Source organism: Mustelus asterias, chromosome 8 (genome assembly GCF_964213995.1).
Source record: "Mustelus asterias chromosome 8, sMusAst1.hap1.1, whole genome shotgun sequence".
Lineage (NCBI taxonomy): Eukaryota > Metazoa > Chordata > Chondrichthyes > Carcharhiniformes > Triakidae > Mustelus > Mustelus asterias.
The window spans coordinates 139778558-139801970 of record NC_135808.1 but is presented as its reverse complement, the minus strand read 5'-3'; positions in this window follow the sequence as shown (position 1 = coordinate 139801970).

Sequence of the window (23413 nt, the reverse complement as noted above, 5' to 3'; positions counted from 1 at the left end):
CCTTCCAGACTATCCACAACTCCACCATCCTTTGTGTCGTCGGCAAACGTACCAACCCATCCCTCCGCTTCCTCATCCAGGTCATTTATGAAAATGACAAACAGCAAAGGTCCCAGAACAGATCCCTGGGGCACACCACTGGTGACCGACCTCCATTTAGAAAAAGACCCATCTATACCCACTCTCTGCCTCCTTTGGGCAATGATGTGGAGATGCCGGCGTTGGACTGGGGTAAGCACAGTAAGAAGTCTCACAACACCAGGTTAAAGTCCAACAGGTTTATTTGGTAGCAAATACCATAAGCTTTCGGAGCAATGCTCCTTTGGGCAAGCCAGTTCTGGATCCACCGGGCAGCAGCCCCTTGGATCCCATGCCCTCTCACTTTTTCTAGAAGCCTTGCATGGGGGACCTTATCGAACGCCTTGCTAAAATCCATATAAACCACATCTACCGCCTTCCCTTCGTCAATGTGTTTAGTCACATTTTCGAAGAATTACACCAGGCTCGTAAGGCACGATCTGCCATTGACAAAGCCATTGTGAGTATTCATGAGCATACTAAACCTCTCTAAATGCTCATATATCCTGTCCTTCAGGATCTTCTCCATCAGTTTACCAACCACTTAGGTTAGACACACCGGTCGGTAATTACTATTCCCCTTCTTGAAAATAGGAACCACATCCGCAATCCTCCAATCCTCCGGCACCTCTCCCGTCTCCATCGACGACGCAAAGATCATTGCCAGAGGCTCTGCAATCTCTTCCTTCGCCTCCCACAGTAACCTGGGGTACATCCCATCCGGACCCGGTGACTTATCTAACTTGATGCCATTCAAAGATTCCAGCACAACCTCGTTCTTAAAGTCCACATACTCAATACTTTCAGTCCACCGCACGCCCGCAGTACATCCACCCAGGTCCTTCTCCTCTGTGAAAACCGAGGCAAAATACTCATTCAGCACCTCTGCCATTTCATAGAAATCATAGAAACCCTACAGTGCAGAAGGAGGCCATTCGGCCCATCGAGTCTGCACCGACCACAATCCCACCCAGGCCCTATCCCCACATATTTACCCACTAATCCCTCTAACCTACGCATCCCAGGACTCTAAGGGGCAATTTTTAACCTGGCCAATCAACCTAACCCGCACATCTTTGGACTGTGGGAGGAAACCGGAGCACCCGGAGGAAACCCACGCAGACACGAGGAGAATGTGCAAACTCCACACAGACAGTGACCCGAGCCGGGAATCGAACCCGGGACCCTGGAACTGTGAAGCAGCAGTGCTAACCACTGTGCTACCGTGCCGCCCTTCTACTGGTTCCGTACAGACTTTCCCGCCTTCACCTTTTATAGGCCCTATTCCGTCACGTCTCATACTTTTACTCTTCACATATTCATAGAACGCCTTAGGGTTCTCCTTAATCCTACCTGCCAGGGCCTTCTCGTGACCCCTTCTGGCTCTCCTAATTTCCTTCTTTAGTCCCTTCCTCCAAGCCGTATACTCTTCTAAATCCCTATCTTTGCCAAGCTCTCTGAGCCTTTTGTACGCTTTCCTTTTCTTCTCGACGAGGTCCCGCACAGCTTTCGTGCACCACGGTTCCTTTAACCTACCAACTCCTCCCTGTCTGCTCGGATCGTTGTCCTGTAGAACTCTAGGCAGACATTCCTTGAAAAACTGCCACCTCTCTTCAGTACATTTCCCCGAGAATACCTCCTTCCAATTTACTCCTCTAATTTGCTGTCTAATGTCTTCATATTTCCCTTTACTCCATATAAACACTTTCCCAGCTTGCCTGATCCTCTCTTTTTCCAATGCAAGCCTAAAGGAGATAGAGCTATGATCGCTATCCCCAAGACGCTCTCCCTCTGAGAGACCTGACACCTGTCCAGGTTCATTGGTCAGTATCAGATCAAGTACAGCCTCTCTTCTTGTAGGCTTGTCCACATGCTGTGTCAGGAAACCCTCCTGAACACACCTAACGAACTCCTCCCCATCCAATCCTCTTGCCCTCGGGATATTCCAATCTTTGTTTGGGAAATTATAGTCTCCCATCACAACAACTCTGCTATTATTGCAACTCTCCAGGATCTGTTTCCCTATTATGGATATGTGTGGGGGTCACAGGGTAGTTGTCATGGGGGACTTTAACTTTCCAAATATTGATTGAAACCTTTATAGGTGAAATAGTTCGGATGGGGCAGTTTTTGTGCAGTGTATGCAGGAGGGTTTCCTGACACAATATGTGGATAGGCCGACAAGAGGTGAGGCCACATTGGATTTGGTACTGGGAAATGAACCGGGCCAAGTGTTAGATTTGGTTGTGGGAGAGCACTTTGGAGATAGTGACCACAATTCGGTGTCTTTTGTTATTGCAATGGAGAGGGATAGGGCCGTACGGCAGGGCAAGGTTTACAATTGGGGGAGAGGTAATTATGATGCGATTAGGCAAGAATTAGGGGGCAAAAGTTGGGAACAGAAACTGTCAGGGAAAGGCACTGATGAAAAGTGGAACTTTTTCAAGGAACAAATACTGGGTGTCCTTGATAGGTATGTCCCTGTCAGGCAGGGAGGAAATGGCCGAGTGAGGGAACCGTGGTTCACAAAAGAGGTGGAATGTCTTGTGAAAAGGAAGAGGGAAGCTTATGTAATAGGGCAATTGTTATGGGGGATTTTAACTTGACTAATATTGACTGGAATTGTTATAGCTCTAGCTCGTTAGAGGGGTGAGTTTTTGTTCAAAGCGTGCAGGAAGGTTTTTTGACTCAGTATGTAGACAGGCCAACTAGAGGTGAGGCTATATTGGATCTGGTGCTGGGAAATGAGCCAGACCAGGTGCTAGACTTGGAAGTTGGTGTGCATTTTGGTGATAGTGACCACAATTCGGTTACGTTCACCTTAGTGATGGAAAGGGATAGGCATGAACCTCGGGCCAGTGGTTTTAGCTGGGGGAAGGGTAATTATGAGGCTATTAGGAGAGAATTAGGAAACATAGGTTGGACTAGGAGATTACAGGGACTGGGAACGTCCGACATGTGGAGTTTTTTCAAGGAGCAGCTACTGCGAGTCTGTGATAGGTATGTCCCTGTCAGGCAAGGAGGAATTGGTAGGGCTAGGGAACCGTGGTGCACCAAAAAAGTTTCTTTGTTGGTTAAAAAGAAAAAGGAGGCTTATGTTCGGATGAGACGTGAGCACTCGGGTAGTGCACTAGAAAGCTTTAGATTGGCTAAGAGGGAGTTGAAGAGCGAGCTTAGAAGGGCTAAAAGGGGACATGAGAAGACTTTGGCGGATAGGGTTAAAGAGAATCCTAAGGCGTTCTATAGGTATGTCAAGAACAGAAGGTTGGTTAGGGCAAGTTTAGGGCCAGTTATAGATGGCAGAGGGAAGTTATGTGTGGAACCGGAGGAGATTGGTGAAGCATTGAACCAATATTTCTCTTCGGTGTTCACGCAAGGGGACATGAATATAGCTGAGGAGGACACTGGGTTGCAAGGGAGTAGAATAGACAGTATTACAGTTGATAAGGAGGATGTGCAGGATATTCTGGAGGGTCTGAAAATAGATAAATCCCCTGGTCCGGATGGGATTTATCCAAGGATTCTCTGGGAGGCAAGAGAAGTGATTGCAGAGCCTCTGGCTCTGATCTTCAGGTCGTCGTTGGCCTCTGGTATAGTACCAGAAGATTGGAGGTTAGCGAATGTTGTCCCATTGTTTAAGAAGGGGAACAGAGACTTCCCCGGGAATTATAGACCGGTGAGTCTCACTTCTGTTGTCGGCAAGATGTTGGAAAAAATTATAAGGGATAGGATTTATAGTTATTTGGAGAGTAATGAATTGATAGGTGATAGTCAGCATGGTTTTGTGGCAGGTAGGTCGTGCCTTACTAACCTTATTGAGTTTTTTGAGAAAGTGACCAAGGAGGTGGATGGGGGCAAGGCAGTGGACGTGGTATATATGGATTTTAGTAAGGCGTTTGATAAGGTTCACCATGGTAGGCTTCTGCAGAAAATGCAGATGTATGGGATTGGGGGTGATCTAGGAAATTGGATCAGGAATTGGCTAGCGGATAGGAAACAGAGGGTGGTGGTTGATAGTAAATATTCATCATGGAGTGCGGTTACAAGTGGTGTACCTCAGGGATCTGTTTTGGGGCCACTGCTGTTTGTAATATTTATTAATGATCTGGATGAGGGTATAGTTGGGTGGATTAGCAAATTTGCTGATGACACCAAAGTCGGTGGTGTGGTAGACAGTGAGGAAGGGTGTCGTAGTTTGCAGGAAGACTTAGACAGGTTGCAAAGTTGGGCCGAGAGGTGGCGGATGGAGTTTAATGCGGAGAAGTGTGAGGTAATTCACTTTGGTAGGAATAACAGATGTGTTGAGTATAGGGCTAACGGGAGGACTTTGAATAGTGTGGAGGAGCAGAGGGATCTAGGTGTATGTGTGCATAGATCCCTGAAAGTTGGGAATCAAGTAGATAAGGTTGTTAAGAAGGCATATGGTGTCTTGGCGTTTATTGGTAGGGGGATTGAATTTAGGAGTCGTAGCGTTATGTTGCAACTGTACACAACTCTGGTGCGGCCGCACTTGGAGTACTGTGTGCAGTTCTGGTCCCCACATTACAGGAAGGATGTGGAGGCTTTGGAGAGGGTGCAGAGGAGGTTTACCAGGATGTTGCCTGGTATGGAGGGGAGATCCTATGAGGAGAGGCTGAGGGATTTGGGATTGTTTTCGCTGGAAAGGCGGCGGCTAAGAGGGGATCTTATTGAAACATATAAGATGATTAGAGGTTTAGATAGGGTGGATAGTGATAGCCTTTTTCCTCTGATGGAGAAATCCAGCACGAGGGGGCATGGCTTTAAATTGAGGGGGGGTAGTTATAGAACCGATGTCAGGGGTAGGTTCTTTACCCAGAGGGTGGTGAGGGATTGGAATGCCCTGCCAGCATCAGTAGTAAATGCGCCTAGTTTGGGGGCGTTTAAGAGATCCGTAGATAGGTTCATGGACGAAAAGAAATTGGTTTAGGTTGGAGGGTCACAGTTTTTTTTTAACTGGTCGGTGCAACATCGTGGGCCGAAGGGCCTGTTCTGCGCTGTAATGTTCTATGTTCTATGTAGGGATGAGGAAACAAGGTTCAGATGGCTCGATTGAGGGTTACAAGTTAGCAAGGAATGAGCTGAAAAAGGGGCTTAGGAGAGCTAGGAGGGGACACGAGAAGTCCTTGGCGGGTCGGACCAAGGAAAACCCCAAGGCTTTTTACTCTTATGTGAGGAATAAAAGAATGACCAGGGTGAGGTTAGGGCCGGTCAAGGACAGTAGTGGGAACTTGTGTATGGAGTCAGTAGAGATAGGCGAGGTGATGAATGAATACTTTTCTTCAGTGTTCACCAAGGAGAGGGGCCATGTTTTTGAGGAAGAGAAGGTGTTACAGGCTAATAGGCTGGAGGAAATAGATGTTCGGAGGGAGGATGTCCTGGCAGTTTTGAATAAACTGAAGGTCGATAAGTCCCCTGGGCCTGATGAAATGTATCCTAGGATTCTTGGGAGGCAAGGGATGAGATTGCAGAGCCTTTGGCTTTGATCTTTGGGTCCTCACTGTCCACGGGGATGGTGCCAGAGGACTGGAGAATGACGAATGTTGTTCCTCTGTTTAAGAAAGGGAATAGAAATGACCCTGGTAATTATAGACCGGTTAGTCTTACTTCGGTGGTTGGTAAATTGATGGAAAAGGTCCTTAGAGATGGGATTTACGACCATTTAGAAAGATGCGGATTAATCCGGGACAGTCAGCACGGATTCGTGAAGGGCAAGTCGTGCCTCACAAATTTGATAGAATTTTTTGAGGAGGTAACTAAGTGTGTTGATGAAGGTAGGGCAGTTGATGTCATATACATGGATTTTAGTAAGGCGTTTGATAAGGTCCCCCATGGTCGGCTTATGATGAAAGTGAGGAGGTGTGGGATAGAGGGAAAGTTGGCCGATTGGATAGGTAACTGGCTGTCTGATCGAAGACAGAGGGTGGTGGTCGATGGAAAATTTTCGGATTGGAGGCATGTTGCTAGCGGAGTGCCGCAGGGATCAGTGCTTGGTCCTCTGCTCTTTGTGATTTTTATTAATGACTTAGAGGAGGGGGCTGAAGGGTGGATCAGTAAATTTGCTGATGACACCAAGATTGGTGGAGTAGTGGATGAGGTGGAGGGCTGTTGTAGGCTGCAAAGAGACATAGATAGGATGCAAAGCTGGGCTGAAAAATGGCAAATGGAGTTTAACCCTGACAAATGTGAGGTGAGTCATTTTGGTAGGACTAATTTAAATGTGGATTACAGGGTCAAAGGTCGGGTTCTGAAGACTGTGGAGGAACAGAGAGATCTTGGGGTTCATATCCACAGATCTCTAAAGGTTGCCACTCAAGTGGATAGAGCTGTGAAGAAGGCCTGTAGTGTGTTAGCTTTTATTAACAGGGGGTTGGAGTTTAAGAGCCGTGGGGTTATGCTGCAACTGTACAGGACCTTGGTGAGACCACATTTGGATATTGTGTGCAGTTCTGGTCACCTCACTATAGGAAGGATGTGGAAGTGCTGGAAAGAGTGCAGAGGAGATTTACCAGGATGCTGCCTGGTTTGGAGGGTAGGTCTTATGACGAAAGATTGCGGGAGCGAGGGCTGTTCTCTCTGGAGCGGAGGAGGCTGAGGGGAGACTTAATAGAGGTTTATAAAATGATGAAGGGGATAGATAGAGTGAACGTTCATAGACTATTTCCTCGGGTGGATGGAGCTATTACAAGGGGGCATAACTATAGGGTTCATGGTGGGAGATACAGGAAGGATATCAGAGGTAGGTTCTTTACGCAGAGAGTGGTTGGGGTGTGGAATGGACTGCCTGCAGTGATAGTGGAGTCAGAAACTTTAGGAACATTTAAGTGGTTATTGGATAGGCACATGGAGCACACCAGGATGATAGGGAGTGGGATAGCTTGATCTTGGTTTCGGATAAAGCTCGGCACAACATCGTGGGCCAAAAGGCCTGTTCTGTGCTGTACTGTTCTATGTTCTCTGTTCTATCTGCTCTTCCACCTCCCTGTCACGATTGGGCGGCCTATAGAAAACTCCCAGCAACGTGACCGGCCCCTTTCCACTCCGGACTTCCACCCATAGAGACTCGGTGGACAATCCCTCCACAGCAGACACCTTCTCGACAGCTGTGACACTATCCCTAATCAGCAGTGCCACTCCACCCCCTCTCTTGCCTCCCTCCCTGTCCTTCCTGAAACATCTGAATCCCGGCACCTGGAGTATCCAGTCCTGTCCCTGAGACATCCAAGTCTCCGTAATGGCCACCACATCACACTTCGAGGCATCGATCCACGCTCTGAGCTCATCCCCTTTATTCACTATACTCCTGGCATTAAAGTTAACACATCTCAACCCTTTGGTCTGAGCTCTCCCCTTCTTTATTCCCTGTCCATCCACCCTCTTGCACTGCCTATAACCCTTCTCTGTTTGCGAGCTACCTTACTCACTCTCAGTCACTTCATTTTGATCCTCTCCCCCCAACCTATTTAGTTTGAACTCTCCCCAGTAGCCTTAGCCAACCTTCCTGCCAGGATATTGGTCCCCCTGGGATTCAAGTGCCACCCGTTTTTTGTGTACAGGTCGCACCTGCCCCTGAAGAGGTCCCAATGGTCCAGGAACCTGAATCCCTGCCCCCTGCACCAGTCCCTCAGCCACACATTCATCTTCCACCTCACTCCATTCCTGTCCTCACCTTCCCGTGGCACAGGCAGCAATCCTGAGATTACTACCTGATGTGCGTTATCACACACGAGGCTAGATGCTCAGGAAATAAAGGCTTTTATTTGCTGTAACACGGCAGCTACTAATTACATACACGATCCCAGACTGAGGGGTCCCAGACAGAGCAGAGACCTTTATACCTCTCCCAGGAGGCGGAGCCCGACTGGGATGTACCACAACACTACAATACAAAGGTGTAACAACCCAACCCTAACCCCAACAGCAACAAGTAGAACAACCCATCCCTAACCCCAACAGCAACATATATACATACTTGTAGAACTGGCCAGACCCTGGCTCAGTACTATCTCGTGGGAACCAACGATGGTTCACCACATTCACCCCTCCTTTGAAGACAAAGGCCGGCGGGGTACAAAAACAGAATAATTTGTCATCAGTCTATAAGTTCACACGGTCAGGGGGACCGCACCGTCGTTGTGACCTCCTCAATACCGGCGATGACACCGGAGTAGGCACTCGCAGTGGCGTTCTCCCCAAGGCGATGTCCAACTGTTCCTCCACAGTCTCACAGGCCGGTTGACCCTGAGGTGATGGTAATCCATGGAGTTCCGACACGCCCTGAAGTGGCGACCATCCTCTGGGCTCAGGCAAGCTGTACACGGGAGTAAAAGGGTTAAGTAATGGTCCCGATGCTGCCCGCGCCGTGTCCGGAGGGGAAACAAGAGTTATGGGGTTTGTAACAGGGGGTATGGGAGCGACAGGGGTTTCTACGTCCCCTGCTGGCGCCAGGTCTCGGATCGAGACCGTGTCCTCTCGCCCGTCAGGGTATGCCACATAGGCATATTGAGGGTTGGCGTGGAGGAGATGGACCTGTTCGACCAACGGGTCGGACTTGCGGGCCCTTACATGTCGCCGCAGGAGGACAGGTCCTGAGTACGTCAACCAAGACGGTAATGAGGTCCCAGAGGAAGACTTCCGAGGGAATGAAAACATCCTCTCATGGGGAGTAGCGTTGGTTGCCGTACACAGGAATGAGCGTATGGAATGGAGCGCATCAGGGAGCACCTCTTGCCAACGGGAGACTGGAAGGCTTTTTGACTTCAACGCCAGTAAGACAGCCTTCCAGACTGTAGCATTCTCACGTTCCACCTGTCCGTTACCCCTCGGGTTGTAGCTCGTGGTTCTACTAGAGGCAATCCCGTATGAGAGCAGGTATTGCCTCAAGTCATCGCTCATGAACGACGAGCCCCTGTCGCTGTGAATGTAGCTGGGGTACCCGAACAGAGTAAAAAGATCACGGAATGCCTTGATAACCGTGGCAGCTGATGTATCAGAGCAGGGAATAACAAAAGGGAATCTCGAGTACTCGTCAATGATGTTGAGGAAGTACACATTCCGATCTGTTGAGGGAAGGGGGCCCTTAAAATCGACACTCAGTCTCTCGAAGGGATGAGTGGCCTTGACTAGTTGTGCCCGGTCAGGTCGGTAAAAGTGCGGTTTGCATTCGGCGCATACCCGACAGCTTCTTGTTATGGACCTGACGTCCTCCACCGAGTAGGGCAGATTGCGGGCTTTTATAAAGTGGTAGAGCCGAGTGACCCCAGGATGGCATAGGTCATTATGGAGAGCCTGCAAACGGTCCTCCTGTATACTGGCGCATGTTCCACACGAGAGGGCATCCGAGGGCTCATTGAGTTTCCCTGGACGATTCATGATGTCATAGTTATAGGTGGAGAGTTCAATTCTCCACGGCAAGATCTTGTCGTTCTTGATCTTGCCCCTCTGCGTGTTATTAAACATGAACGCCACGGACCGCTGGTCCGTGATCAGGGTGAACCATTTTCCCGCCAAGTATTGGCGCCAGTGACTGACGGCCTCCACAATGGCCTGGGCCTCCTTTTCCACCACTGAATGCTGAATTTCGGGGCCTTGGAGGGTGCGGGAAAAAAATGCGACGGGCCTGCCCGCCTGGTTAAGTGTGGCGGCCAGGGCAAAATCAGATGCATCGCTCTCCACCTGAAAGGGGATGGACTCATCAACCGCGTGCATCGTAGCTTTCGCGATGTCGGCTTTTAATTTATCAAAGGCCAATCGGGCCTCTGGTGTTAGGGGAAAAGTCGTGGACTTAATGAGCGGACGGGCTTTGTCCGCGTAGTTGGGAACCCACTGTGCATAATAAGAGAAGAAGTCTAAGCATCTTCTCAGTGCTTTTGCACTAGTGGGCAGGGGAAGTTCAGAGAGGGGGCGCATACGGTCTGGATCAGGGCCAATGACCCCGTTTTCCACCACATATCCTAGGATGGCTAAACGGCGGGTACGAAACACACACTTCTCCCTGTTGTAGGTCAAGTTCAGGCGAGATGCAGTGCGTAGGAAATTCAGGAGATTTGTGTCGTGGTCCTGCTGGTCATGGCCACAGATGGTGACGTTATCCAGGTACGGGAAGGTAGCCCGCAGCCCGTTCTGGTCCACCATTCGGTCCATAGCACATTGGAAGACCGAGACCCCATTGGTGACACCAAAGGGAACCCTGAGAAAGTGATACAAGCGACCATCCGCCTCAAAAGCCGTGTATTGTCGGTCCTCTGGGCGAATGGGGAGTTGGTGGTAGGCAGACTTGAGGTCTATGGTGGAGAACACCCGGGACTGCGCAATCTGATTGACCATGTCAGATATGCGCGGGAGGGGATACGCATCCAGCTGCGTGTATCTATTAATGGTCTGACTATAGTCAATGACCATCCGGGGTTTGTTCCCACTCTTGACCACCACGACCTGTGCTCTCCACGGACTAGCGCTGGGTTGTATGATCCTTTCCTTGAGGAGCCGCTGAACCTCAGATCGAATGAAGATCCAATCCTCAGCGCTGTAACGCCTACTCTTAGTCGCAATGGGCTTGCAGCCTGGCACAAGATTCTGGAACAGGGAGGGTGTGGTGATCTTCAGCGTCGAGAGGCTACAGGCGGGGCGCGTTGGGCAATTTGGAGGCTGCTGTGCTCCCACTGAAAGCGAAGTGAGTTGCCCACCGTACTGTAGGGTTACACTCCTCAAGTGGACCATGAAGATTAGTCCGAGAAGTATTGGCGCGCAAAGGTGCGGCAACACTAGGAGCTTGAAACGCTCGTAAACTGTGCCTTGCACCGTTAAAGTTACCACGCAACTCCCTAGCACGGTGACAGACCGGGACCTTGATGCCATAGAGATTGTCTGTTTGACAGGTTGAATCCGGAGTCCACACCGCTTCACAGCGTCTGGGTGAATAAAGCTCTCAGTGCTCCCGCTGTCAAACAGACAATAAATCAAGTGGTCATTTACCTGAATGTCCATCACAGGTCCAGGATGATCGACGCCACCGTTGGTTCATGAGCGCCACTGCAGGCAGCTGAAATTGACGAGGATGACCCCTGCTGGTCGTTCGCGGTCGGTGCTGACCAACATGGCCGCTCCCATAGGTCGCACGTGGGTGATGGCGCCAAACTCAGCGACCCCTGGTGGTCACACATCTCCGACTCCGTCGACCGTAATGGCGTCGTCCTGGCCTCGCACGTGGACGAAACCCTCAACGATGTCGACGCCGAAGAACCGGGCTCTGAGGAATCGTAGGCCACACTGCTGTTCCGAGAAGCAGATTTAGATCGGCACACTTTCGAATAGTGCCCCTTCTTACCGCAGGCGGAGCACAACACAGCTTTAGCGGGACACCATTGCCGAGTATGCTTCGCTCCCCCACAGAAGTAACACTGCGGGCTGCCCGGAGCTGCTGCCGTCGTCTGGCCCGAGTGTGAGCACGCCATTACGCAGCATTTCGAACCCGAGGGACGAGGAGGGATTGGCGACTGCTCCTGCCACGTTGTCTCCATGTGGTCTTCAGGATACAATGCTAGGCTTTTGGAGGCCGTCTTCAGCATCTCCGCTAGTTCTATTGCCTTGGTAAGGTCAAGGTTACCTTTCTCCAGTAGTTTGAGTCAGATGTACGTCGATCCGACTCCCGCCACAAACGCACCTCGAGCGAGGTCGTTCATATTCTGCTCAGCCGACACAGCTTTGCAGTTACAGCCCCTGGCGAGCTGTAGGAGCCCGTTCGCGTATTCCTCCATCGTTTCGCCGGACTGCCGTCGTCGAGTGGCTAAGAGGTAACGAGCATGTATTTCGTTGGGCGGTTTAATATAACGCTTCTTCAGAAGCTCGAGGGCCTTTGTGTAATCGGTGGTCGCACGGATCGCGAGGTAGACGGTGTCGCTTACCCTCGCATGGAGGACCCGGAGTCTGTCATCATCTGTGGTGACCGCTGCGGAGGCTGCCAGGTAGTCCTCAAAACACTTCAACCAGTGGTCGAAGGTGTTAGAGGCGCCCACCGCACGTGGATCTAGTGTAAGGCGTTCCGGCTTCAGTATCTGCTCCATACTCTTTTTTTTCTTCTTCGACGAGAGTTTATTTACAGCAAATAAAATTGATGCGCGTTATCACACACGAGGCTAGATGCTCAGGAAATAAAGGCTTTTATTTGCTGTAACAAGGCAGCTACTAATTACATACACGATCCCAGACTGAGGGGTCCCAGACAGAGCAGAGACCTTTATACCTCTCCCAGGAGGCGGAGCCCGACTGGGATGTACCACAACACTACAATACAAAGGTGTAACAGCCCAACCCTAACCCCAACAGCAACAAGTAGAACAACCCATCCCTAACCCCAACAGCAACATGTATACATACTTGTAGTACTGGCCAGACCCTGGCTCAGTACTATCTAGTGGGAACCAACGATGGTTCACCACACTACCTTTGCTTTCCTCCTTCTCAGCTGTCTCCCTAATTCCCTATACTCTCTTTTCATGACCCCTTCCCCCTTCCTACCCACATCAGTGGTACCAATATGTACCGCTACCTCTGGCTCCTCTTCCTCCCACCTCAGGATTTCAGGGACTCGCCCAGCGACATCCTGGATCCCAGCCCCAGGGAGGCAGACCACCATGCGAAACTCCCGCCTGGCTCCACAAAATCGCCTGTCCGTCCCCCTGACTGTCGAGTCCCCGATTAACACTGCCTTCCTCCTCTTTTCCTTAGCCCTCTGAGTTACAGGGCCGGACTCCACTCCGGAGACACGGCCACTGCTGCTTCCCCCAGGCGGGCTGTCCCCCCCAGCAGTACTCAGGCAGGAGTACTTGTGTAGGGGCACATCCACCGGGGTGCTCTCAATCACCCGAGCTTTACCCTTCCTGGCTGTCACCCACTTGGCCTCCTCCCGTGGCCCTGGTGTGACCACCTGATGATAGCTCTTGTCTATCACCACCTCATTCTCTCTTAACAGCCTAAGATCCTCGAGCTGCAGTTCCAGCTCCCTAACACGGTCCCTCAGGAACCGCAGCTCGACACACCCCTCACAGATGTGGATGTCCGGGAGGCCAGGTGCCTCCAGGACCTCCCGCATCTTTCACTGGGAACAACACACTGGCTTCACACTCATATTTCACCCTTTTTACCAAGGTACACAGAGAAAAGTAAATTAGAAATGAAAAAAAAAGAAACCCACCCCTGCTCGCCCTTTTCCCAAAGGCCTGTGAGCCAAAGCCCTTACAGCTCACACTCTGCTCCCTGCTCACTCCCCTGCCCGCTCCCGACGCTGCCCGCTCAAAAGTGTGGCCTGCTTTTAAACCCTCCAATGATATGCAATGATAAAAATTAGCAAAATTTAAATAATCCCACTGGCAGAGAATGAGATAAGCAGCGCTAAATGTTTAATAACATCATGCATTATTAAGTTGTAATAAACATATGAATAAAATATCAGAAAATCAGATTTCTTGTACATTTTATTCCAAACCCTTGGGATTCCTGTTTTTTCTTTCATTCTTATTTTGAAAATAAACATCAGTTGCTGCTTTTTGTTAAAAAGGGGACACAACATCCACCAGAGAGAGAGGAGAGAATATATCCCCAGGAGCAGGCTGAGGGGAAGAGAGTTTGTTTCTACACTTGATTTATTTATTTATTTTTCAGTGATTTTTGTGTTTAAAATCGGAGGTTTTTTCCGAAACCGGAAGTAGGCCCAGGAGAGGCCTGGGAAGGTTTTTGGTGGGTTTAAAAGCAGGCCGCACTTTTGAGCGGGCAGCGTTGTCACGGGCAGTATAGTGAGCAGGGAGTAGAGTGAGAGTTGTAAGGGCTTTGGCTCTAAGGGCTCAGGCGGAAAGGGTGAGGCGGGGTAAGTTTAGTTTGTTTTGTTGTCTCTTCAATTGCACATCTTAAGTTCAGTCCGTGTGGATTCCGAGGAAAAGGGGGGCGGAAAATAGCTCATTGTTCCATTGGAGCAACTCTATCTGCTAGTGGTATTGGCAAGGTATCTAGAGGGGATGGGTGTGCAGGCAGTGCTATGTTCCTCTTGCACTATGTTTGAGGTGAGGGACGACGACAGTGTCCCTGCTGATTACACCTGTGGGAAGTGCACCCATCTGCAGCTCCTCCAAAACTGTGTTAGGGAACTGGAGCTGGAGCTGGATGAACTTAGGATCATGAGGGAGGCAGAGGTGGCCATAGACAGAAGCTTCATGGATATAGTTACTCCAGGAAAGGAAAATAGATTGTTGACAGTGAGAGGGGCTGGGAGGAAGCAGTCAGTGCAGGGATACCCTGTGGTCGTTCCCCTTAACAACAAGTATTCCGCTTTGGATACAGTTGAGGGGGACGACATACCAGTGGTGAGCCGCAGTGAGCGGATCTCCAGCACTGAGTCCGTCCCTGTGGCTCGGGAGGGTAAGGGGGAGAGCGGGAGGGCAATAGTTATTGGGGACTCGTTAGTTAGAGGGATAGATAGGAGGTTCTGTGCAGCAAAAGAGACTCACGGATGGTATGTTGCCTACCGGATGCTAAGGTCCGTGACGTCTCGGACCGTGTTTTCCGGATTCTTAAGGGAGAGGGGGAACAGTCACAAGTCGTGGTACACATCGGTACCAACGACATAGGTAAGAGAAGGGACGGGGTTTTAAAGCAGGAATTTCTGGAGCTGGGCTGGAAGCTGAGAGCCAAGACAAAACATGTGGTCATCTCTGGTACATTGTCGGTGCCACGTGATAGCGAGTTGAGGAACAGGGAGAGAGTGCAGTTAAACATGTGGTTGCAGGGATGGTGTAGGAGGGAGGGTTTCAGATACGTGGATAATTGGAACACATTGTGGGGAAGGTGGGACCTGTACAAACAGGACGGGGTGCACCTGAACCAGAGGGGCACCAATATCCTAGGAGGGAAATTTGTTACGGCTCTTCAGGTGGGTTTAAACTAATTTGTCAGGGGAGTGGGAAAAGGAGTTGCAGTCCAGAGGTCAGTGTTGAGGGTGGTGAGGTATTGGGAAAGGTATCAAGGTCAAGGGTGGGTACCAGCCGACGGGAAGCTGGGTTGAAGTGTGTCTACTTCAATGCAAGGAGCATCCGGAACAAGCTAGGTGAACTTGGGGCGTGGACTGGTACTTGGGACTACGATGTTGTGGCCATTACAGAGATATGGGTAGAACAAGGACAGGAATGGTTGTTGGACGTTCCGGGGTATAGAAGTTTCAGTAAGTGTAGGGAAGCTGGTAAAAGAGGTGGAGGAGTAGCATTGTTAATCAAGGGTAGTTTAACGGCTGCGGAAAGGCACTTCGAGGGGGATATGCACACTGAGGTAATATGGGCTGCAGTTAGAAACAGGAAAGGAGCAGTCACGTTGTTAGGAGTTTACTATAGGCCCCCAAATAGTAATAGAGATGTGGAGGGAAGAATTGCTAAGCAGATTATGGATATGTGTGGGGGTCACAGGGTAGTTGTCATGGGGGACTTTAACTTTCCAAATATTGATTGGAGCCTTTGTAGGTCGAATAGTTCGGATGGGGCAGTTTTTCTGCAGTGTGTGCAGGAGGGTTTCCTGACACAATATGTGGATAGGCCCACAAGAGGTGAGGCCACATTGGATTTGGTACTGGGAAATGAACTGGGCCAAGTGTTGGATTTGGTTGTGGGAGAGCACTTTGGAGATAGTGACCACAATTCGGTGTCTTTTGTTATTGCAATGGAGAGGGATAGGACCGTACGCAGGGGAAGGTTTATAATTGGGGGAGATGTAATTATGACGCGATTAGGCAAGAATTAGGGAGCATAAGATGGGAACAGAAACTGTCAGGGAAAGGCACTGATGAAAAGTGGAACTTTTTCAAGCAACAAATACTGTGTGTCCTTGATAGGTATGTCCCTGTCAGGCAGGGAGGAAATGGCCGAGTGAGGGAACCATGGTTCACAAAAGAGGTGGAACCTCTCGCAAAAAGGAAGAGGGAAGCTTATCTAGGGATGGGGAAACAAGGTTCAGATGGCTCAATGGAGGGTTACAAGTTAGCAAGGAATGAGCTGAAAAAGGGGCTTAGGAGAGCTAGGAGGGGCATGGGAAGTCATTGGCGGGTCGGATCAAGGAAAACCCCAAGGCTTTTTAATCTTATGTGAGGAATAAAAGAATGATTAGGGTGAGGATAGGGCCGGTCAAGGACAGTAGTGGGAACTTGTGTATGGAGTCAGTAGACATAGGAGAGGTGATAGAGAGTATACAAGAGAGTGCAGAGAGTACAGAGAGTATATATCCACAGGAGAGTGTGGAGAGTATATATCCACAGGAGATTGTGGAGAGTATATTTCCACAGGAGAGTGTGGAGCGTATATATCCACAGGAGAGTGTGGAGAGTATATATCCACAGGAGAATGTAGAGAGTATATATCCACAGGAGAGTGTGGAGAGTATATATCCACAGGAGAGTGTGGAGAGTATATATCCACAGGAGAGTGTGGAGAGTATATATCCACAGGAGAGGGTGGAGAGTATATATCCACAGGAGAGTGTGGAGAGTATATATCCACAGGAGAGTGTGGAGAGTATATATCCACAGGAGAATGTAGAGAGTATATATCCACAGGAGAGTTGGGAGAGGATATATCCACAGGAGAGGGTGGAGAGTATATAGAACATAGAACATTACAGCGCAGAACAGGCCCTTCGGCCCACGATGTTGCACCGACCAGTTAAAAAAAAAACTGTGACCCTCCAACCTAAACCAATTTCTTTTCGTCCATGAACCTATCTACGGATCTCTTAAACGCCCCCAAACTAGGCGCATTTACAACTGATGCTGGCAGGGCATTCCAATCCCTCACCACCCTCTGGGTAAAGAACCTACCCCTGACATCGGTTCTATAACTACCCCCCCTCAATTTAAAGCCATGCCCCCTCGTGCTGGATTTCTCCATCAGAGGAAAAAGGCTATCACTATCCACCCTATCTAAACCTCTAATCATCTTATATGTTTCAATAAGATCCCCTCTTAGCCGCCGCCTTTCCAGCGAAAACAATCCCAAATCCCTCAGCCTCTCCTCATAGGATCTCCCCTCCATACCAGGCAACATCCTGGTAAACCTCCTCTGCACCCTCTCCAAAGCCTCCACATCCTTCCTGTAATGTGGGGACCAGAACTGCACACAGTACTCCAAGTGCGGCCGCACCAGAGTTGTGTACAGTTGCAACATAACGCTACGACTCCTAAATTCAATCCCCCTACCAATAAACGCCAAGACACCATATGCCTTCTTAACAACCTTATCTACTTGATTCCCAACTTTCAGGGATCTATGCACACATACACCTAGATCCCTCTGCTCCTCCACACTATTCAAAGTCCTCCCGTTAGCCCTATACTCAACACATCTGTTATTCCTACCAAAGTGAATTACCTCACACTTCTCCGCATTAAACTCCATCCGCCACCTCTCGGCCCAACTTTGCAACCTGTCTAAGTCTTCCTGCAAACTACGACACCCTTCCTCACTGTCTACCACACCACCGACTTTGGTGTCATCAGCAAATTTGCTAATCCACCCAACTATACCCTCATCCAGATCATTAATAAATATTACAAACAGCAGTGGCCCCAAAACAGATCCCTGAGGTACACCACTTGTAACCGCACTCCATGATGAATATTTACTATCAACCACCACCCTCTGTTTCCTATCCGCTAGCCAATTCCTGATCCAATTTCCTAGATCACCCCCAATCCCATACATCTGCATTTTCTGCAGAAGCCTACCATGGTGAACCTTATCAAACGCCTTACTAAAATCCATATATACCACGTCCACTGCCTTGCCCCCATCCACCTCCTTGGTCACTTTCTCAAAAAACTCAATAAGGTTAGTAAGGCACGACCTACCTGCCACAAAACCATGCTGACTATCACCTATCAATTCATTACTCTCCAAATAACTATAAATCCTATCCCTTATAATTTTTTCCAACATCTTGCCGACAACAGAAGTGAGACTCACCGGTCTATAATTCCCGGGGAAGTCTCTGTTCCCCTTCTTAAACAATGGGACAACATTCGCTAACCTCCAATCTTCTGGTACTATACCAGAGGCCAACGACGACCTGAAGATCAGAGCCAGAGGTTCTGCAATCACTTCTCTTGCCTCCCAGAGAATCCTTGGATAAATCCCATCCGGACCAGGGGATTTATCTATTTTCAGACCCTCCAGAATATCCTGCACATCCTCCTTATCAACTGTAATACTGTCTATTCTACTCCCCTGCAACCCAGTGTCCTCCTCAGCTATATTCATGTCCCCTTGCGTGAACACCGAAGAGAAATATTGGTTCAATGCTTCACCAATCTCCTCCGGTTCCACACATAACTTCCCTCTGCCATCTATAACTGGCCCTAAACTTGCCCTAACCAACCTTCTGTTCTTGACATACCTATAGAACGCCTTAGGATTCTCTTTAACCCTATCCGCCAAAGTCTTCTCATGTCCCCTTTTAGCCCTTCTAAGCTCGCTCTTCAACTCCCTCTTAGCCAATCTAAAGCTTTCTAGTGCACTACCCGAGTGCTCACGTCTCATCCGAACATAAGCCTCCTTTTTCTTTTTAACCAACAAAGAAACTTTTTTGGTGCACCACGGTTCCCTAGCCCTACCAATTCCTCCTTGCCTGACAGGGACATACCTATCACAGACTCGCAGTAGCTGCTCCTTGAAAAAACTCCACATGTCGGACGTTCCCAGTCCCTGTAATCTCCTAGTCCAACCTATGTTTCCTAATTCTCTCCTAATAGCCTCATAATTACCCTTCCCCCAGCTAAAACCACTGGCCCGAGGTTCATGCCTATCCCTTTCCATCACTAAGGTGAACGTAACCGAATTGTGGTCACTATCACCAAAATGCACACCAACTTCCAAGTCTAGCACCTGGTCTGGCTCATTTCCCAGCACCAGATCCAATATAGCCTCACCTCTAGTTGGCCTGTCTACATACTGAGTCAAAAAACCTTCCTGCACGCTTTGAACAAAAACTGACCCCTCTAACGAGCTAGAGCTATAACAATTCCAGTCAATATTAGTCAAGTTAAAATCCCCCATAACAATTGCCCTATTACTTTCACTCCTAAGCAGGATTGACTCCGCAATCCTTTCCTCAACCTCTCTAGAACTTTTAGGAGGTCTATAAAAGACTCCCAACAGGGTGACCTCTCCTCTCCTATTTCTAATCTCCGCCCATACTACCTCAACAGATAAGTCCTCATCAAACCTCCTCTCTGACACTGTGATACAATCTCTGACCAATAATGCTACCCCTCCCCCTCTTCTACCTCCTTCCCTACTTCGACTAAAACATTTGAACCCCGGGACCTGCAGCATCCATTCCTGCCCCTGCTCTATCCATGTCTCTGAAATAGCCACAACATCGAAGTCCCAGGTACTGATCCACGCTGCAAGTTCACCCACTTTATTGCGAATACTCCTGGCATTGAAGTATACACATTTCAAACCCTGCTCCACCCCACCTCTGCAATGCCGTGCATTGCAGTCCCCATCCATGCATCCCTCACTTTCAGCCCCACTACTCAGGATCCCTTCCCCCCCCCGAATCAGTTTAAACCTCCCTGCATGGCCTTCGCAAATTTACCCCCCAGGATATTGGTCCCCTTCTGATTAAGGTGTAGACCATCCTTCTCATAGAGGTCACACCTTCCCCAGTACGAGCCCCAATTGCTTAAGTACCTGAACCCCTCCCTCCTGCACCATCCCCTCAGCCATGAATTCAAACCTTCCCTCTCCCTATTCCTCTCTAAACTATCCCGTGGTACAGGCAAGAGTCCAGAGATAACCACTCTGTCAGTCTTGGCCTTTAGTTTCCACCCCAACTCCATAAATCCCAGCCTAATATCCCCTTCCCCTATCCTCCCTATGTCGTGTGTCCCCACATGTACAATAACTTGTGGTTTATCTCCCTCCCCCCTAAGAGTCCTGAATACCCTGTCAGACACATCCCGGACCCCAGCCCCTGGTAGGCAACACACCAACCCTGAGTCCCTACCTTTAGTTCCGACCCTCCTATCTGTCCCCTTAATTGTGGAGTCCCCAATCACAAGGCCCAGTCTTTTACAGCCCCTAACCACCTGAGCTTTCTCACTCGGCTCACCCCCAGAGATCTGCTCTCTATGCTCAGTTGATTCCTCCTCAACTGTAGCCTCCAGCACCGAAAACCTATTATGGAGGGGATCCGCCCCAGGGGATTGTCTTCCCGATTGCTTCTTACCCCTCCTCCTGGCATTGACCCAAGCCTCATTTCTAGGAGTTACTATTTCTCTATAACTCCTATCAACTTCCACCTCCGCCTCCCGAATTATGCGGAGTTCCTCTAACTCCCCCTCCAGCTCCTTTACACGCTTCTCCAGAAGCTGCAATCTAATGCACTTCTTACAACTAAAATCTCCTGAAACACTACTGGATTTCCTCACCACATACATCCCACAGGAGATGCAGCATACTGCCTGAACTGCCATCCCTGAAGCCATTACCAGCAAGAAAAAAAGAAAACAAAAAACTTCCCCACACTTATAATTAGGTTAGAGGAGGATGGAAGGGTGGGATCCTCTACCAGTGAAGAGGATCGGGTATCTCCTCTGCACCAATTTATAGGGCTAGGGGCCCGAGAGAAAAAAAAAAACTACAGCTACCGGCAGGCTTCGCGATGCGGCCTTCCGGTTTCCGTTAATTACAAAAAACCTCCCGAAAATTAGACAAAAAAAACCCCAGAATTTACTCACAGTCCGCGCTCTCTCTCTCACCGCTCACAGTCTCCACCCCGCAGGTCCGCTCCCAGAGGAACACTTTTGATGCACTATCAATCAAGCAAAGACTAGTTTGTCTGCAAGAACAAATAGGCTTTTATTCGCAAAAGACTTGGAGCACACCCATGCTGATGAACTGGTCCAGAGTGTGGAGAGTATATATCCACAGGAGAATGTAGAGAGTATATATCCACAGGAGAGTGTAGAGAGTATATATCCACAGGAGAGTTTAGAGAGGATATATCCACAGGAGAGTGTGGAGAGTATATATCCACAGGAGAATGTAGAGAGTATATATCCACAGGAGAGTGTAGAGAGGATATATCCACAGGAGAGTGTGGAGAGTATATATCCACAGGAGAGTGTGGAGAGTATATATCCACAGGAGAGTGTAGAGAGTATATATCGACAGGAGAGGGTGGAGAGTATATATCCACAGGAGAGTGTGGAGAGGATATATCCACAGGAGAGGGTGGAGAGTATATATCCACAGGAGAGTGTGGAGAGTATATATCCACAGGAGAATGTAGAGAGTATATATCCACAGGAGAGTTGGGAGAGGATATATCCACAGGAGAGTGTGGAGAGTATATATCCACAGGAGATTGTGAAGAGTATATATCCACAGGAGAGTGTGGAGAGTATATATCCACAGGAGAGTGTGGAGAGTATATATCCACAGGAGAATGTAGAGAGTATATATCCACAGGAGAGTGTAGAGAGGATATATCCACAGGAGAGTGTGGAGAGTATATATCCACAGGAGAGGGTGGAGAGTATATATCCGCAGGAGAGTGTGGTGAGTATATATCCACAGGAGAGTGCGGAGAGGATATATCCACAGGAGAGTGTAGAGAGTATATATCCACAGGAGAGTGTAGAGAGTATATACCCACAGGAGAGTGTGGAGAGTATATATCCACAGGAGATTGTGGAGAGTATATATCCACAGGAGAGGGTGGAGAGTATATATCCACAGGAAAGTGTGGAGAGTATATATCCACAGGAGAGGGTGGAGAGTATATATCCACAGGAAAGTGTGGAGAGTATATATCCACAGGAGAGTGTAGAGCGTATATATCCACAGGAGAGTTTAGAGAGGATATATCCACAGGAGTGTGTGGAGAGTATATATCCACAGGAGATTGTGAAGAGTATATATCCACAGGATAATGTAGAGAGTATATATCCACAGGAGAGTGTAGAGAGGATATATCCACAGGAGAGTGTGGAGAGTATATATCCACAGGAGAGTGTGGAGAGTATATATCCACAGGAGAGTGTGGAGAGTATATATCCACAGGAGAGTGTGGAGAGTATATATCCACAGGAGAGTATAGAGAGTATATATCCACAGGAGAGTGTGGAGAGTATATATCCATAGGAGAGTGTGGAGAGTATATATCCACAGGAGAGGGTGGAGAGTATATATCCACAGGAGAGTGTGGAGAGTATATATCCACAGGAGAGTGTGGAGAGTATATATCCACAGGAGAGTGTGGAGAGTATATATCCACAGGAGAGTGTGGAGAGTATATATCCACAGGAGAGTATAGAGAGTATATATCCACAGGAGAGTGTGGAGAGTATATATCCACAGGAGAGTGTGGAGAGTGTATATCCACAGGAGAGGGTGGAGAGTATATATCCACAGGAGAGTGTGGAGAGTATATATCCACAGGAGAGGGTGGAGAGTATATATCCACAGGAGAGTGTGGAGAGTATATATCCACAGGAGAGTGTGGAGAGTATATATCCACAGGAGAGTGTGGAGAGTATATATCCACAGGAGAGTGTGGAGAGTATATATCCACAGGAGAGTGTGGAGAGTATATATCCAAAGGAGAGTGTGGAGAGTATATATCCACAGGAGAGTGTGGAGAGTATATATCCACAGGAGAGTGTGGAGAGTATATATCCACAGGAGAGGGTGGAGAGTATATATCCACAGGAGAGTGTGGAGAGTATATATCCACAGGAGAGTATGGAGAGTATATATCCACAGGAGAGTGTGGAGAGTATATATCCACAGGAGAGGGTGGAGAGTATATATCCAAAGGAGAGTGTGGAGAGTATATATCCACAGGAGAGTGTGCAGAGTATATATCCACAGGAGAGTGTGGAGAGTATATATCCACAGGAGAGTGTGGAGAGTATATATCCACAGGAGAGTGTAGAGAGTATATATCCACAGGAGATTGTGGAGAGTATATTTCCACAGGAGAGTGTGGAGCGTATATATCCACAGGAGAGTGTGGAGAGTATATATCCACAGGAGAGGGTGGAGAATATATATCCACAGGAAAGTGTGGAGAGTATATATCCACAGGAGAGTGTGGAGAGTATATATCCACAGGAGAGTGTGGAGAGTATATATCCACAGGAGATTGTGGAGAGTATATATCCACAGGACAGTGTAGAGAGTATATATCCACAGGAGAGTGTGGAGAGTATATATCCACAGGAGAGTGTAGAGAGTATATATCCACAGGAGATTGTGGAGAGTATATTTCCACAGGAGAG